Source organism: Lolium rigidum, chromosome 2 (genome assembly GCF_022539505.1).
Source record: "Lolium rigidum isolate FL_2022 chromosome 2, APGP_CSIRO_Lrig_0.1, whole genome shotgun sequence".
NCBI classification, from domain to species: domain Eukaryota; kingdom Viridiplantae; phylum Streptophyta; class Magnoliopsida; order Poales; family Poaceae; genus Lolium; species Lolium rigidum.
The window spans coordinates 136936988-136951774 of NC_061509.1; positions in this window are offsets into that span (position 1 = coordinate 136936988).

The following is a 14787-nucleotide window of genomic DNA, read 5'->3' on the forward strand; positions in this document are numbered from 1 at the left end:
CAAAGTATGCAAACTTCAGCGTTCAATTTATGGACTGAAGCAAGCATCGAGAAGTTGGAACCGACGTTTTGATAAGGTGATCAAAGACTTCGGGTTTATACAGTGCCATGGAGAGGCCTGTATTTACAAGAAAGTGAGTGGGAGCTCTGTAGCATTCCTGATATTATATGTAGATGACATATTATTGATTGGGAATGATATATAACTATTAAGCAGTGTAAAAGGTTATTTGAATAACAGTTTTTCAATGAAAGACCTTGGTGAAGCATCGTATATATTAGGCATCAAGATTTATAGAGATAGATCAAAACGCCTAATAGGGCTATCACAGAGTACATACCTGGACAAGATTCTAAAGAAGTTTAGAATGGACGAAAGTAAGAAAGGGTTTTTACCTATGTTACCAGGCAAGGTCTTGAGTAAGACTCAAGGACCGGCTACGGCAGAAGAAAGAGAAAGGATGAGTCGGATCCCCTATGCTTCGGCGATAGGCTCTATTATGTATGCCATGCTATGTACAAGACCGGATATAGCGCATGCTGTTAGTTTGACTAGCGAGATATCAAAGTGATCCGGGAATGGAGCACTTTGGACAGCGGTCAAGAATATCCCGATACTTGAAAAGAACTAAGGATATGTTTCTTTGTTATGGATGTGACCAAGAGCTCGTTGTAACAAGTTACACCGATGCAAGTTGGAACAACGATCCGATGACTCTAAGTCACGGTGCAGGTACGTGTTTATATTGAATGGTGCTTGCGATAGAGCTGGGCAAGCTCGAAGCGGTGCACGGTGGCGAAGTATTCAACGGAATCGGAGTACATAGCGGCTTCGGAGGCTTCATCGGAAGCGGTATGGATGAAGAGGTTCATTGTAGAGCTCGGTGTGGTTCCTAGTGCATTGGACCCACTAGTCATATACTTGTGACAACATGGGTGCCATCGCCAATGCACAAGAACCAAGGTCACACAAGAGGCTGAAGCATATCAAGCTGCGTTACCACTCGATTCGCGAGTACATCGAAGATGGAGAAGTAAATATTTGCAAAGTACACATCGATCCGAATGTAGCGGATCCGTTGACTAAAGCTCTCCCTAGGGCAAAGCATGACCAACACCGGAATGCCATGGGTGTTAGGTTCCTTACAATGTAATCTAGATTATTGACTCTAGTGCAAGTGGGAAGCTTGTTGGAGATATGCCCAAGAGGCAATAATAAAAGTGGTTATTATATATCTTTATGTTTATGATAAATGTTTATATACCATGCTATAATTGTATTAGCAGAAACATTGATACATGTGTGATATGTAAACAACAAAGAGTCCCTAGTATGCCTCTTAACTAGCTTGTTGATTAATGGATGATTAGTTTCATAATCATGAACATTGGATGTTATTAATAACAAGGTTATATCATTGTATGAATGATGTAATGGACACACCCAATTAAGCGTAGCATAAGATCTCATCATTAAGTTATTTGCTATAAGCTTTCAATACATAGTTACCTAGTCCTTATGACCATGAGATCATGTAAATCACTTATACCGGAAAGGTACTTTGATTACACCAAACGCCACTTGCGTAAATGGGTGGTTATAAAGGTGGGATTAAGTATCCGGAAAGTATGAGTTGAGGCATATGGATCAACGAGTGGGATTTGTCCATCCCGATGACGGATAGATATACTCTGGGCCCTCTCGGTGGAATGTCGTCTAATGTCTTGCAAGCATATGAATAAGTTCATAAGAGACCACATACCACGGTACGAGTAAAGAGTACTTGTCGGGAGACGAGGTTGAACAAGGTATAGAGTGATACCGAAGATCAAACCTCGGACAAGTAAAATATCGCGTGACAAAGGGAATTGGTATTATATGTGAATGGTTCATTCGATCACTAAAGTCATCGTTGAATATGTGGGAGCTATTATGGATCTCCAGATCCCGCTATTAGTTATTGGTCGGAGTGAGTACTCAACCATGTCCGCATAGTTCACGAACCGTAGGGTGACACACTTAAAGTTGGATGTTGAAATGGTAGAACTTGAATATGGAATGTAGTTCGAATATTTGTTCGGAGTCCGGATGAGATCCCGGACATCACGAGGAGTTCCGGAATGGTCCGGAGAATAAGATTCATATATAGGATGTCATTTTATGTGAATTAAAATGTCGCGGAAGGTTCTATGGAAGGTTCTAGAAGGTTCTAGAAAAGTCCGGAAGAAACCACCAAGGAAGGTGGAGTCCACATGGGACTCCACCTCCATGGCCGGCCAACCCTAGTGGGGGAGGAGTCCCAAGTGGACTCCCCTTAGGGGCCGGCCACCCCCATATGGGAGGTGGAACTCCCACCTCTAGTGGGAGTCCTAGCTTGGCTAGGTTTCCCCTCCATATGGAAGGTTTTTGGTTCGGGTCTTATTCGAAGACTTGGAGACCAACTCTTGGGGATCCACCTATATAATGAGGGGTCAAGGGAGGGGCCGGCCACCCCCAAGACCACAAGCTGGCCGCCCCCTTGAAGTGGCCGGCCACCCCCTCCCAAACCCTAGCCGCCCCCTCTGCTCCATATCTCCCGCGTAGCTTTAGCGAAGCTCCACCGGAGTTCTTCACCGCCACCGACACCACGCCGTCGTGCTGTCGGATTCAAGTGGAGCCACTACTTCCGCTGCCCGCTGGAACGGGGAGGTGGACGTCGTCTTCATCAACAACCGAACATGTGACCGAGTACGGAGGTGCTGCCCGTTCGTGGCGCCGGAACCGATCGTGATCAAGATCTTCTACGCGCTTTTGCAAGCGGCAAGTGAACGTCTACCGCAGCAACAAGAGCCTCATCTTGTAGGCTTTGGAATCTCTTCAAGGGTGAGACTCGATACCCCCTCGTTGCTACCGTCTTCTAGATTGCATCTTGGCTTGGATTGCGTGTTCGCGGTAGGAAAATTTTTGTTTTCTATGCAACGTTATCCTACAAAGGGATCGAGGACGGAATTACTATTTATCAGGGGTTCCAAAATTGCACTTTTTTTTGAGAAACACAGTACAAACGCAGACGCTCACATACACGTGTATACACTCACCCCTATGAACGCACACACGCACTTGGATCGGGCTCGGTGTGGACTCGGCTGTCCCGGTTATCACGTGCAAATCAGCGGGACGTGCCGATAGCAATCTAAGCTTCAAGATAGCCAGATAGGGGCGCAACTGTCGAGGTGCCGCACACACACGCCCTCCGTTGGCATCTGTCTCCCTTTCTGCAAGCACTTATGCAGTATTTCAGCAACCTACAACAAATTACAGTACTTCTACTTTCTCCGTCTAGAAATTGTTTCACTTTTTTCTAAATACGATATGTTTTGGTTATAGATACATTCGAATCTAGATAACATACTTTTAGATGCATGAAGTATATTTATTTTTTGATGGGCTAAAGGCAGGAGCTCTGCCGATTCATTAAAGCTGGGGAAACTTTACAGTACAGTTGCAGGAGAACACAAAGCAAGACATCATGCCTAAACCTTGCTCGACAAAAAGAAAAGTATGTACACCTCTAGAGCAAAACCAGAGACGACACTTGCACTTGCACTTTTAGACTCAAAGATACGCCTATTGTGTTTCACAGATTCTACATGATATGGGCATTACTCTTCGGGTAACTAGTATTACGTTACTTCCTATGGCTCAACCGGGGGGCCATGAATATCATCTACCGACCAAGGTGGATCAATACGTCGGTTCTGAAGAAGGGTTATTGATGAACAAAGCAAGAAGACTTTAAACAAAAAAAGATTAGAATAGAACTTTTTGTAACTTAGTCGAACCCGGACAGAACTCTCGGGACCTGGCCTACAATATAAGGGCCAGGAGAGGGTCTGCCGTGGGACACACAATCACAACAAATAGATTCATCGCAAGTCTAGAGCTAGGTCATTAGAATCTTAGCCTCTCGACGAGATCTTAGTCATAGCCTTCGGCTACCCCATTGTAACCCGATATATTCGATAATCAAGATCAGACAAGCAGAAAGTAAGGTTTTTTTACCTCATCGAGGGCCCCGAACCTGGGTAAATCTCTCTCCCTGTCTATTTGGTATCCGATGTCTCGTGTCAGCCTGCAGGATTCCGTCAATCCTAAGCCCCAAAAGGTGGGTATTGCCGAGGAGCATCCTCACCACTACACAAACATTTTTTTAAGAATTACACAAAATATATGCCAGCCAAAGCCTTGCAACGCAGCTCCTTGAATCTGTTCAGGTTCCAAATTGCATCCCACCAGGCCGAGAGGGGGGTGGAGGAGGAAGTAGGAGAAGGCGTAAACTCAGTTGAAGAGGTATGCCATACATCTCTTGCAAATAGGCAGAGAACAAAGATGTGTGCATCTGTTTCTTTCTCTTGATCTCAAAAAGGACACATGTCATGGTCAGGTAAACCATGTCGTTTAAGCCTATCAGCAGTCCAGGTCCGTCCTTGCAACATCAACCAACAATGTAAGTACAATAGTTTGGTCAACAATCTAACATATAAGGACCCTGGGTTGGACGGTGCAGGCTCCTCTTTCACCTCCGGCTATGGGACGACCAAGCTTGGCATCGTGGGAGAGGACCTAGGCGCCGATCTCAATGACTAAGTTGCCAAGGAAGATGACCTTGAGGACGAGGACACGGATGTTGTCCTCCTTGGAGCCCAGCGTGGTGGTGATCGAGATTGTATGTGTGGCAAATTGATACGTTGCAAACGTATCTATAATTTTTGATGCTCCATGCTTGTTTTACATCAATTTCTATATGTTTTGTTTACACTTCGTTGCACTTTTATACATTTTCTGGAACTAACCTATTGACAAGATGCCACAATGCCAGTTCCCTGTTTTCTGGTGTTTTGTATTTCAGAAAAGTTGTACAAGAAATATTCTCGGAATTGGACGAAACAAAAACCAAAGTTCCTATTTTACTGTAACGAAGACAGAGTCCGGAGGAGAGACAAAGAGGCGCCACGAGGCGGCCACACCAGGGCTAGGCGCGGCCTAGGCCCAGGCCGCGCCTAGGGGTGGTGTGGGCCCCTCGGGCACCCACCGACCTCGCCCTTCCGCCTATTTATTCACCTGTTCGGGAAAAACCAAAATACCCGAGCCTCCATCATATTGCTTCATATGCTATGTGTTGTTCTTGGAGCCTCTTTATTTTTGTTTTTAGTTTCTTTTGTTTTGTTTGCTGTAGCATATGATTGGATCCCAACATATTTGTTTTGGAGAATGACACACTCCATTTTAATTGCATAGAACACTCTAGTTTTCACTCCTATTGTTCTGCGAGCGTTTAGCTCTTAGTTTTCCACTCATATTTTATTCATGCCTTGTTAGTTCTCTTTAGTTAGGTATTATTAGCTCTCTGGTCTTTATTGAATATTATCTATAAGAGTTGTTTCAAATAAATTGATTGGTGTTGGAGACAAAAAAAGTTTCATGTTTATAGTGATGCAAAAGGAAGCTTGTTTAGACTGTAGCATGTCATGTTAGATGTTATTTTAATCATATGCTTAGTAATTATTGGTGTAGCATGACTTGTCTCAAATAGCTGAGAGTGCTTAATGTGACATTGAAAGAATTATGTGTTGTTTCCATCATAAAAAGCATAACATTTTGGTATTCTCCTTTGATACTTTATTGAGTTGATTTGGCACATGTTTCCATCATGTTATGACTACAAACCAGTCACCTAAATCCTCTATGATAATTTAGTTTTTGACTTGTAATATCACTTTATGCTTTGATTAATAATGTTTTGTCGCTATGCATGATTATGGTCATTATTGCTCTCTTAGTTGGTCGCTCCCAGTCTTTTGCTAGCCTTCGTACGTACTGAGTATGAGCTATACTCATGCATCCAACTCCTAAAAACCAAAGTTTGTCAATTGTGTCCATCGTACCTACCTATATGTGGTATTTCACCGCCACTCCAAAGTGAATTGCTTGTGTGATACCTTTAAACTTTCAAAGATTACTACCTTTTTTGTGTTTTGTTTTAGCTCATGAGAAAGTGTTGAATGCTTTATCATCTTTTTTATGTTTATTATGGCTTTACACTTTGACTAGCATGCATCATGTGATGGTCCTTAATTTAGCAAAAGAGCAGGCGCGGGTGCTCACCCACTAAATATAAATTAAACCAATAATCTAAATTTCCTAACACTATGTACTTGAGAAATCATGAACTAGCTTGTTTGAACAAAGGAGAAGAGAAACTTTATTGTTCTCTCTATGGGAGCCGCTCTTGAAGCCATTAAACATGAAAGGATGATAGATCATTTGGCCCAAGCTATGGCATTCCAAAGATTTTCATCCCTCGGCCCTCGCGAGCCAAGATCTGCCATCCCTTGGGCCAAATTAAGACTCACAAGATGATGTCATTATAATTTGTTTAGCCAAGATCGGCAGCAGCAACTCTGGTCTGTGGATAGCTTAAATGCTTAATAACCAGAGCCCGTGTAGCACTACGGGAAAAACTTTCTTTGCCGTGCAACTATTTGCACGGCAAAGGGCCTTATATGCACGGCAAAGGTTTTGCCGTGCGTTGCCGCACGGCAAAGACCGCACGGTAAAGCAATCGACGGCAAAGGCTTCTTTGCCGTGCGCCTCTTTGCTTTGCCGTGTGCTAAATATGGTTTATCTAAAAAAAAGCTCCAAACTGATCAGTCTGGGATTCGAACCTAGGACGCAGAGTAGAGAAAGCGTGCAACCTTGCCACTGAGCTAAGCGTTCGTTTGTTGATAACTATACCACGCCACACCTTTTGAGCTGAGAAGAAATCCAGTTTTTACATCTTTGCCGTGCGCTTACACTAAGCAAAGGCTTGCTTTGCCGTGTGTTTGTTAAAAACACTAGGCAAAGACTTACTTTGCCGTGCGTTTGTTAAAAACACTAGGCAAAAAGGCGTGCACGGCGATGCCTTTTTTGCTTTGCCGTGTGCCAGCGTCTTTGCCGTGTAGCCTATCTTTGCCGTGCGCTATGTTGATCCTTTGCCGTGCAACTTTCTTTGCCGTGCGCTCTCTTCCGTCGTTGCCGTGAATCAAATCTTTGCCGTGCGCTCGTGTCTGTGTTTGCCGTGACCAAAATCTTTGCCGTGCGTTTTTTCTTTGCCGTGCGGAAACACACGGCAAAGATGTAATGCACGATAATTGCAGTTTTTCCCGTAGTGTAGGATCCTCAGATGTGAGCCTGGCGAAGACGGCTGCAAGAGACGTGAGATTCGTACGAGTACCTGACACGAACAACGAGTCCACGCCGAGCCCGATCCAAGTGCAATTTTGGAACCCCTAATAAATACGTAATTCCGTCCTCCCTCTGCGTCCGTCCGTCTCTTCTCTCCTCGATCTCCCACGTCGCCGCCAACACACGCACAAGCTTCCATCCATGACTAGCTCGGCGCCGCTTGCCCTGTTACGCAGCGTGTGTACGGACGAGCTGGACTACTACGCCCTCCGCTCACACCACGCACCCGGTCCCTCGCAGCCGCCGCCGTGGTGCCCCCTTCCCTGCGTAACCAGGCGGGCCGTCGGGTTCGACTCCGACTCCTCCACGACCGCCGCCGACAACGTCCTCAACGCCCTGCATGTCGAGGCACGTCTCGCCGGCGTTGCCCCGGCTCTGTCCTACCTCAAGATCCGCCTCGACGGAGGAGCCCCCCTAGGGCCGCGTCCCGGAATCCTCACCGCCGCCCACGACCTGATCATTCTCGAATCGAGCCTCCCGGATCCGTCCCGTCTCAGCATCTACCTCGTCTACGACGCCGCCGCCAAGTCCATCACCATGATCCTGTCCCACCCTTGGTCCCAGTATTGCGACCCCCGCTCCCCAGCCTGGCGCGAGCTCCCCTCGGCCCTCGTGAGCAGCGTCCTCCTCGTCGGCGACCACACCAGCTATGCTCTGGTAAGTATGGGGGAGAGGACAATCTACTCCCACGAGTACTGCGACGGGTACAAGGTTCAGGACGTTCTCTACCTGTGGCGATCGACCTCCCCGCGGTGGGATCTGGTGACCGTAACGGCCGGGTTCCCAGCCGAGTTCAAGGGGGAAAACGCCGGCCACGCCTACGTAACGGTCGTCGCCTTCTCCTGCGCCGGCCGCGCTTTCTGGGCCAACCTCGTGCGCGGCGTCATGTACTGCAGCTGCGACGACCTGCTGCTCTCCGCCTCGAACGGAGGCGCCGAGCTGGAGTTCGGCTTCATCAGGCTGCCGGTCGACGTCCCGAGAAACCTCCCCTGCCGCGTCCTAGTCGGGATGGAGCTGCATGCCAACATGTACCGGACCATGGGCCGCGTCGGAGACTCGGCCATCAAGTTCGCCGCCATCGATGGCTTCTTCGAGATGCTCCACTTCCTTGACTGTACGCTGACGGTCTGGACCCTCTTCCAAGATGACGACGGCATGGCGACCACTTGGACCGATCGCTTACAGCTCTCCATGAGCAGCCTCGCCGAGCAAGACGAGTTCAAGAACGCCGGCCTGCCGACCGACATGGTGCCCATGTACCCGAGCCTTAGCGCGGAGGAAGACGATGTCATCTACTTCATTCTCGGTGAGTACTCCCCGTGCTGCTTCAGGCACAACCAGGGCTCCAAGGACAAGTGTGACGCGTACATCGCCGCCGCTGGGGACACCATGTATCTCCTCCGTGTTGACATGCGTCGTGGCCTTCTCCTGGCCGCTGCGCCCCTCCCTCACCGCTTCGTTGACATATCTCTCGTGCCTTCGTCAATGATTCAGTGATGAACAACTCCTAGTAGGGGTGTGATAGAATAGGATAATTTCCGCACCCGAACCAGTTTTAAGATGTTCATATTTAATTTAAAAGAGTCCGATGGATAAGATATCCGATTTCGAAGTGGTACTCCAAATAGACCTGATGGCTTATGCCGTTGTTCCCATTTCCTCGCTGACCCATCATGAAAAGGTGCGACATTAGATATAGAATACAGTATAGAAAATAACATGCGGATATGGATTATCCGAAATTTTCCCAATTCTGACGGAGTATGGCTGGCAGCAGGCCACACGCATAGAGCAACAGGGCATATTCCATTGTGGCGGAGAAGAAAGATACGTTTCCAGAGAGCCCAGTTCGGTTGGACCCCGAGGAAAGACTCGCAAAGAGTGATAAAAATAGAGATGTGCAGGATGGAGTTGGGGGTGAGATGGTGAAGTTGCAATCCATATACAAATAGCAACCCACACAGAAAATCGTGAATGGGGGAGGAAAGACCACGGATGATATCCTGAGTAGAGATTTTGGATCTCTCCCACTCAGTGTTCCCCAGATCCGCGGTCGCCATCTTCGATTCAGGAGTGCTATGCCTGGTGAGTCTGCGAGGTGGCATCAACAATGGTGTAGGAGAAAGGTGCGAGCGTGGTTGAGCTCAAGAAGTGATGGGCGCAAGGGAGGATTTTTCGCAGAGGAAAGCAGAGTTGCGGCGCGAGTGAAAGTGCGAACGGAGCAAGACGATGACCTTAAGTAGGGGTGCGGCGAATCGATGCACCGTTGGATGGAGAATTGTGAGATGGATGATGTACACGTGGATAAGGGGTAAAAACGTATTTTCACTGTGAAGGAAAGGAACAGGCGCTACAGTGCGTGCGCCAGAAAAAGCGGAGGACGTGTGTCCCCCACTTGCACGACGTGTCAAACTGATGAGGGTTCTGGGCCCGCAAAACAGAAGAGCGTTGCTCGCGTCTTCTCGATACATTGATCGTGGCTATCGTCAGCACTGACATCACTTTCTCAATGAAAAAGATCGGTTTTGATAATGCGAACATTGGCGACAAAGAATAATCTCGAGAGCCATTGATCAAATACAAGTTTTTGATCAAATGCTCGGGAGCTACTTTTGAAGAAGGAAATTTCGGGTATGACAAAATAGAAATGGCGAGAGCCTATGATCAAATACAAGCATTTGTTCATAGCCTCGGGGGCTACTCCCATCGGGAGCGCTGGTCGCACACCCGATAGATATGAAAAGCTCGAGAAAGAGTAACAATATAGCGACAGAAGGAACTAATTTGTTGATCCTACAACTAAGTACAAGTCCTTGGCTGTAGCCTCGGGGGCTACTCCCATCGGGAACGCTGTTCGCGTGCCCGATGAAATTATAAAAAAAAAAGAGAAGAAAAAAGAAGAAGTGAGCATATTTTGAGTTATAAAAATAACTCTACATATACTCCCATCGGGAAGGCAAAATAAGTCATCCGTTGACTCAATAAAAAGTGCTATTCCAACAGCCGAAAAAGCACTCGACAATATATTCTCAGAGCGCCAAAGTCGCGTATAATCTCTGAATGCCGCAAAACTTTGCGAAGGTAAGACCCCAGATCCGTTCTGAGCGGCGTGGCACCGTCTCTGACGTCGGTTTGCTACTTTTTTCCGTATCAACAGATACGAAGAAAAATCCTAACGGACGCGTTAGGTACCCGATAAAATATGACTGAGACTCGACAGAATGGTAAGACCTTAAGCGGCACCTGTCGAAGTTAACACCAGTATCCCGAGATCATGTCCAGGGACGTGATCTTGAAGTAGGTTTTTGCGGATTGCCACTAGAGCAGTTAACTAGTATCTGATCCGTCAGATGAACTAGCCCCAACTATCATTATCCATGTACAATATACAATTGTGTGTCTAAAGATATGCAATAAAATCGACAAAGTTATTGGATGATTGTAAAGTTGGAGATTTTCCCTGATTCTTCGATTCAAGCAAAATCTCGGGGGCTACTGACATAGGCATCCCCAATGGGCCTGCCGAAGATGGTACCCGGGGTTTACTGAAGGCCCACAAGTCGAAGAATATGAAGTTTGGAAGCCCAGTCAGTATTAAGGAAAGTTAGAGTTGTATTAGGAAATATAGAGACTTGTAATTTTACGGGACGGGTTAGAAACCCTCCCGGACTCTGTAACTTGTGTATTACTTGTGTATTTTACGGGGGAGTCGAGGGACAAAGAGAGGATCGAATCAATTGCCAACAGAATCCTAGTTTCTTAATTGTCGAGTACTTTTCGGCTGAAACCTTCGAGATCTACTTGCCCTCTACTTCCAACGAAACCCTAGTCTACAATACGTAGGCATTGATAAGTTAATACCTTATCACATATCAAGGGTAGAAGAGAAGAGTCATGCTCATAAAATCTCATGATCAAAGTTGACGTACAACCTAGCAAATGAAGAAAAAAAGAACGCACCAAATAAGCTGCACACTTGATTGATCTATACAAGCACTCGTCTCTTGTGATCTTGTTAGACACAACGCATTAGAACACAGCAAGGAGGAGAACAGTGGAATCAAGCCACAACAGGAACCTTCCAAGTGGTTCAGCTCCTCTGCACCTGCTGCCTCCCACTTCGGCCATCAGTTAGTCGAATTCTTCTGGTTGCCAAATGCCAATCAATGTTTCAATCTGGCCAGTGCAGGCTACCCGGGTATGGAAAAACAGCCATGTGGAATACATTCTGAAAAGTAAGGGCTCGGTATTCGTTATGTGAACAACACTAACCTTGGCCTCCTGCTGGATAGGGCGGTTCCTCTTATCATCTTTGACACTGACAGTAGAGGCCATGATTACTGCATGTAATTTAAACAGGTTACAAGCCAGAAACAAGACTAACTCCGTTATTTTTCAGAATTAGAGCAACGGTCATGACAGTTGCAATAGCCGCAATGATAGAGTCAACATATTCAGCAAGACAAAAGAAGAATGCAGATAAATAAACAGAGTAACAAAGATTCTCATCGACCAACAATTAAAAATAAACCAAGTATGCATCGATACAAAGTTCTGAAGCATTATCATGAGTACAAAAGTTCGCAAAGCAATACCATGAATAATTGTGTAACCTTATAAACGGTCTAAACAAATTTACTAGTAAATCCAATACCAAGGCACCTAAAACAAGTGTAGCTCAAGGACTAAACAGAAACACACAGGATTGCAATAGCTGACAGAAGAAGCTAAACTGACAGCTAGAGTATTTGAGATTTTAGGAAGACATGTCATCAGAAATTTCTGATTTGATGCAAGTGTTACAAGTCCAGACTCCAGACCTAGAGGACTGTTGGCTGGAGATATTATTACATCAGCAGAACTTACTGATGATATAAGCAATATCGCTTTGTCGACCAATAAGCAACAAACAGTATGCCAAGTGGATGAAGGCTCTTAAGTATCAAAAGTCAGTTCTTTCACGGATATCACTTTTTGGCTCATAGGTGTAGATGCACCCATTATTTAAAAAACATATTTAAAATGTCAAAATATCTGGAAAAAAATTAGGTGTACATCCGGACATTATATGTCCGCACACAACATTTCGCGAAAAAATTACATTTTTTGTGACTTGTGTAAAAAGACAATTTTCGGTCCTGCAAAATAGCCTTTTACGAGATGTTGTTTTGTCTTTTTTGCACAACCAATAAAAGTTGTCCTTTTCTCACAAAATTTTGTGTGTAAACATAGCATATCAAGATGTACACCTAGAATTGTTTTCCAGAATTTTTTGACATTTCAAGAGAAATTTAAATACATTATTCATAATAGGTGCATTTGCACCTATTAGCCAAAACACCATGTCCGTTCTTTCATTTGTTCTTTATTCTTGTGCATGAACTTTTGTGAAATTTCAAGAATAAAATAATTTACATTTTCATGGCCAACAATTGCACAAAGCTCAATTTCGGTCAAATTGCAAACCAGATGTATAATCAATGAACCAAATTATACAACAACAGTCATTCTTGCACAACGCTGAAAGTCAAAAGCGAAATTTGGGATAAAAGTAGCTTGTTACCTTGTTGGCTAGTTTGCATGACCTCAACAACATGATTCCAGAAGTTTGTACTCCCTCAGCTCCTAAGAAAGCTTCTCAACTTTGTCTAAACACGGATGTATATAGACATGTTTTAGCTATAGGTGCATCTGTATCTAGAAAAAGTTGAAAAGCTTTTCTTGGAACGGTGAGAGTACATGTTAACGAAAGTAGCAGGATCAGTTAAATCTTCAAAAGAGACCGGAAATAATAGCACTGCAAGTTCAGATAACAACATTCCTTTTACTGACAACTACCAGTTTTTTTTTCTGGAAACCAGCTACTTTGATAAACGAAAGAAGTGCCTTCACTCCTGTAACCTCATACTGCAGTGGTAAGGAACAAGCAACCTTGGTTCTTGATATTTTTTTATGTCTTCCATAAATGAGTATGCAAGGAATAACTTTCTCTTCTCAGTTCAAACACCGCTGCTTTGTACAAGAGAATTTTTCTGATGAAATGTCACACTAAAAAATAGGGCGAAAGTCATGGATTTGTATGAGATATTCAACATCGGAATAGTTAAGAAAAAACTGCATTTTACCAAGCAGATGCATAAAGGGTTTTCTGCTAAAATGTTTTTTTAGAGAAAAGGAACCCAGCAGGGTTCCCAGTTTCATTGCTGAAACCAGAGTGTTATGCATCGGTATCTCCATACCTTGTTCAACCTCGTTACCGACAAGTACTCTTTACTCGTACCGTGGTATGTCATCTCTTATGATCCAATCATATGCTTGCAAGCTAATCAGACGACATTCCACCGAGAGGGCCCAAAGTATATCTATCCGTCATCAGGATGGACAAATTCCACTATTGATCCATATGCCTCAACTCACACTTTCCGAATAGCTAATCTCATCTTTATAACCACCCATTTACGCAATGACGTTTGATGTAATCAAAGTACCCTTCCGATGTAAGTGATTTACATGATCTCATGGTCGAAGGACTTAGGCAACTATGTATCAAAAGCTTATAGCAAATTGAACTTAATGATTTGATCTTATGCTACGCTCATTTGGGTGTATGTCCATTATATCATTCACCTAATGACATAACCTTGTTATTAATAACATCCAATGTTCATGATCACGAAACCATGATCATCCATTAATCAACAAGCTAGTTGTACAAGAGGCTTACTAGGGACTCCTTGTTGTTTACATAACACACATGTATCAATGTTTCGGTTAATACAATTATAGCATGTGATGTAAACATTTATCATGAATACTAAGATATAACAATAACTAATTTATTATTGCCTCTTGGGCATATCTCCAACACAACATTCAAGTCCCTAAAACCTTAGCAAAATAGCAGTACCAACCACTGCTATCTGCTATAACCGAACCCAAAGCCAGAAAGTACTTAAACTGCCGCCATAGTACAAGCAGGGAATCAAAGTCTGATCCAAAGAAACTAAGAAAAATTAATGTGCCATGTACTACAGAGAGGTATCAGGAGGAGGAGTCTCGAGCTTCAGCAGGTAGGAGGGAGGATAGTGAATCAAGCAGCTATTCGCCATCCTATAGGATTCCTCCCATGCTTTCACCCGAAAATCTCCCGTGCCACTTGCGCCATTCTCCTAGCTCCAAGTAATAGCAACTTTCGCAGACCGTTTCTCTGCATTTTCGCCCAAATGTCAATGAAATGGCATGCAAAAAAGCATGACATTGGTAGGATCCCCATGCCGAATCCTTCCAAAACAAGGTTCTTGTTTCCAAATAGCCCGGATGATAGCAGTAGATCCAATAATTATTGCTTTTCTTTCTCTATCAGCACTAGTATCAAACCAGTTACGATAGTGTGGTGACCCGGCATACCACTGCATGGTGTAGTATGCAAGTCTGATATAACACCAATGAAACACCGTTCCACTAGTATTATATCGCTCAGAGTGGTACAACAGAAACATATGCGGGTCCAAGGCATGTCTA